We start from the raw sequence: 4,719 nt of genomic DNA on the forward strand, positions 1-4,719 counted from the left end.
GTCCCAGCCCGGAGCACCCTCCTACACCCCAAACCCCTCATCCTGAGCCCCACCCCAGAGCCCGCACCCCCGGCCAGAGCCCTCACTCCCTCCTGCACCCCAACCCCAATTTCATGAGCATTCAAGGCCTGCCATACAATTTCCATACCCAGATGTGGCCCTCGGGCCAAAAAGTTTGCCAACCCCTGGCATAACAGATATTTTCCACAGTGCTAGAAGACCTTTATTTGTATATCCCTGGATCAAAAACATGAGGATGCGGTAAGCAAAAATGTTATATAACTCTATAGTTAGGCAAAAGAAAAGATAAATCGGTTCCTCTTTCCATGAGAAGTTGAGAAATAGCGGTGGTTTTCTTATGAAGATACAAGTCATTCCAGAAAGGACAAAAGAGAAGTAGCATCAAAGTCACACAACTATAAGCACCAAACAGAGGGCTGAAATACTCTAATTTCAATCTAAACTTCCTTTTTATTTTTGTGGAGGAAAAATAGCGCTCTCTCATTTTTTTTTTTCTAGCCCTCATGGTTACAGAAAAAAAGCTTGAAAATGTGAATTTTAAGGGATCAAAAACCAGAAGGCAAATACAAGGAACCCAAAATATATTATTTTTAAAGTCTCATGATTTTTAAGGCAATCATGATGATTTTCGCAGAGGGTTAAGAGAGGAACCTGACTATTTAAAATGTTACGGGTTGGCAATGGTAATGCTGTACAATGGATGAGAATCTGGGGACTCAGCATTTCTAGGCATAATTAATGAAATACCGGCTGGTTCAACAGATCCTTTCATCCAAATTTCCTCTTCCCTACATATAAACAAAGAATAACGGATTATACTACAGAACTGTATTAAGTCAAACTTTCCATTATACAAAACAATAAGGCCACTTTGAAGTCTATGATTAGCCTGAGTTTTACATGGTCTTGTGTGTAAACTAAGTTACTGTGTCCAACTTCAATACAAATTTGTCTGTAATGGGACTTGTGGCTGTCAACAGCAGTTTCTTGAACTTACTGGGGTGACACTGAAGAGAGGAAAAAGACAGACATTTTTCTATTCTCAGAGTTGCAGTTAGCACTTCTGCAAACACTCTGGATATCGGGGAAATCATATGAGAAATCTGCACTGGTAGTGGCTATTATCCCTGTACTGATTAGAGATCAGAAAGTAAAGATATGCTGCCATCAAGCCTACTGATGTGAGTGAGTTATCAGTCTCCATTCTGAACATGCATACTTGTTCAGGGCCTTTAAATTTGCATAACTCTGGTCCCGTTTTATCCAAAATCATATATAGTAGTTGTGACACTGCACCTCATATTCTTCAGTGATATTATGATATGAGTATTGCATAATTATGATGCATTTTGTACAAGATGGGTCATGTGAGGTGTCACTGGAAAAGTTATGATTTGCTGAATATGATTATCCTATTTGTATGCATGTATCATTTTTGTATCTAAAGCTATGAATATTGACTATGTATCTGTATTTCAAATGTGCTTACTCTAGTTGACACCACAACTAGCCTTTCTGGTACAACAATGAAGAAGCCAAACAGTGCTGATAACCCATCAGCAAAGACAATGGACCCTGGAAGAACGTAACCTTCCTATAAACATTCCAGACTGCCTCTAAGTAATGTCTGCTATGACTCAGCAAGGTTTGCAAGGGAATGTGACCAGGCCACATGACTCTGGACTCCATCTTGAGATATCACTATTTTTCCACAAAGTGTACTGGGAACCAAGTTTTGAAACAAAGGGTTCCCACCGTATGCTAAAGCTATATAAGGCAGACAGTGTTTCTTCACTCCCCACACAAGAGGACTCCTGGAAACACTTGAGGAACAAAGAGTAAACTGGGGAAAGTGCTGGACCCAGGCTAAAGGGCTTTCTAGCCTGTGTATGAAAACCTGGGAAACCCAAGCTGCAAAGCAAGTGCAGCTTGTGCCTTAAGAATCTGCAAGTCTGCTTATATCATCACTCAGGGTGAGAGACTGCTAATTCATATCCAATCTATCTAGTATGTTAAGCTTAGTTTGCATTTTTATTTATTTGCTAGGTAATCTGCTTTGATCTGTTTGCTATCCCTTATAATCACTTAAAGTCTCTCTTTTGTAATTAATAAACTTGTTTTATGTTTTAATCTAAACCCAGTGTGCAGTTAAGTGAAGTGTCTGGGGAAAAATCGCAGCTTGGTTTAACACAGGCTTCTTGCATATTTCTCTCCACATTGAGGGAGGGGCGAACCGGGTAATACATTCATACTGGTCGGTGTTTTGACCATGGTACAGCTCAGGGGTCCTAGGCTAGGGAGCTGGTGGTTATTTTGGCTGTAGCCTCTCTATTGTTGGTTCATGCAGTGGTTGGTCAGAGAGCCTGCATGTAACTGCAGCTGGGTGTGTGCCTACCTGTATGGATGCCGGAGGAGGTATAGGACCGGGAGCGGGTCTGCAGCTTGCCACAGCAGCAGTGTGACAGGGAGTCTAGGGTGGTGAGCCACAGGTCTCAGTACTACCCCAGTTCCAGGTGGGACTCTGTGGGGAACCCGTCACAGTAGTAAGTACTGGAGAGTATGGCTTCACTGCCACCTGCTTTTCTATATCTGTTGGGACTGGCAACTGAATATATGTTGGTTTTCATTATTTTACAAGCTTGACTGCACATCCTATTCTTTGATCATTTCAAGACTCATCTGTCCTAATTTGATTTCGGTTGCCACTCCATAAAAATTAATTTCCATCCTATTTTACAAGTTCTCTTGGACAGGCTTCCTCTTGAAATAATGAATGTTTAGTTTCTACCTAGACCTAATCTTTCTATATATTTAGTTACCTGACAATACTCTAGAATTACTAGTATAGTCTTTCCTCTGACCAAGGCTACCCTACCACACAGTCAAAACAGGTGATCATACACTTTCACATAAATGACATCTAATGATTTAGCGGAAGAACTACTTTTTCCCCAAGTTACCCTAGGACAGAAAGCCCTATAAATCTGACATTTCCTACAGGGTTTGTTATGAGAGAGGGGATGAAAGAATGTCTTCTCCTATCTCCTCCTCTTTGTAACTGTCTGGAAGATGGCAAAGATTGCTTTTCCTTTCTAGACTGTCGAACAACTTGCCTCAGGAATATTTTGGCATAACTAGCGTGTGGTTGGCTGGAGGGTCCTTCTTCCACTACTTTTCAATAAATGTCTGCATGCCACTACATTAGAGGTCAATCTGAAAACCACAGTTTATAAGTCTACTGAGGTGTCAGCAGAAAGGATGAGGCCAATGCCATCTTGTATGTGAGGGCTCCTAATTTATAAAGCAAAGATTGCTTCATAAAGTAACTTAGCTCATTGGTCCAGGCAACAATGATCCTGGAGAGCCATAGAGTCGCAGAAATATAGGACTGGAAGGGTCCACAAAAGGTTATCTAGTCCATCCCTTTGAACTAAGGCTGGGTCAAGTATACCTAGAACATCCCTGACAGGTGTCTGTCTAACCTGTTCTTAAAGCCATGAACGAAAGGGATTCCACAGCCCCCCTTAGTAACCTACTGCAGTGCTTAACTAGCCTTATAGTTGGAAAGTTTTTCCTAATATCGTTTAGCTGGAGATCCAATTCCTGGAAGAGAGAGTATGTCTAGGTGGAAGTTAGTACTGCTTCCTAAGACTGGCCCTTGAGTAGTCATCAAGATACAGAAAGACAAAAATTGCTTCTCATTGAAAATAAGCAGCTACTACTCCTAGAAGCTTTGTGAACATCCTTGGGGCCAAAGAGGGGCTGAAGGGAAGTACTCAGTGTTGATAGAGTTTGGCTGTGTGTATTCCCTCTGTATGCCGTCCCAGCTCTGCGCAGGTAACTGGCCCAGCAGACCTCGAGTGAAGCGCCCAATGACCATAAGATCTGTTACGATACGAAGGCACCCAGCAAAGTTTAGTGTTGACAATGCATGGTACTAGTATCCCGCAGACTCTACCAGATCACTAATACACGTATGCCTGTAACAATGGACCAGCTCAGTGAAAGGAGGAACTTTCCGTTCCTCCCTAGGCCAGACAGAGACACTCCCTCTAAGATACCTCTTTACACCTCAATGCAAACAACTTACATATTGCCCCACTGACGTAGCTAGGTGCCACCTTCTGACGTAGCAAATCACCACCTTGTACCTGTTGGTTCGGTCAAAATATCTCTATCCGTTATGTTGTCATCCTGACCTCATCTTTAGGATAGGTCAGGGTGTTACTGTTATCTTTGGGGAATGTGTTTGGTCTCAAGGTGTTCTGGTACCACCCTTCTGGAATGTGTTTGTGTGAGTGACTAGCACTACTTAGGAATGTATATTTCTGCAATATCAGCCCTTTCTTCCCAGATTCTGTGAGCAGGGCCTGCCTCTTGCTCATAACTTAACTTTGCTTTATATCAGCAAAGCTTTGACTTCTAGTGCAGGCCTCAGGCCTCATACCAAGCCTCTGATACAAGGCCATATGTTTCAGGCTCTCTTTCTACTACATTCTCCCACTTTTTGTCTTTTTATGGGGAGGATGTTTACCCGTCGTCCCGGAAAAGCATAATGCATGGACTCAAGATGACCCAGTGGGCTAAACACTTATGTGGTCACTTTACTTTACCATCCACACATTCATGCCCCATCTGTCTCTTAGTCTGCACATTCCCTCGTACGACTGATGGACAGATTTTATTTTCCAATTATGT

The 4,719-nt window shown here is 42.3% G+C and overlaps 1 protein-coding gene across 1 annotated transcript in view; it reads right to left on the bottom strand.

Annotated features, from left to right (window-relative positions):
- Window positions 1-4,719, bottom strand: part of RB1 (RB transcriptional corepressor 1) — a 169,220-nt gene that overhangs the window by 38,280 nt on the left and 126,221 nt on the right. The gene's annotated exons all lie outside the window — the stretch shown is intronic.

This window comes from Terrapene carolina, unplaced genomic scaffold, assembly GCF_002925995.2.
Source record: "Terrapene carolina triunguis isolate 2854851 unplaced genomic scaffold, T_m_triunguis-2.0 Scaffold16, whole genome shotgun sequence".
NCBI lineage: Eukaryota > Metazoa > Chordata > Testudines > Emydidae > Terrapene > Terrapene triunguis.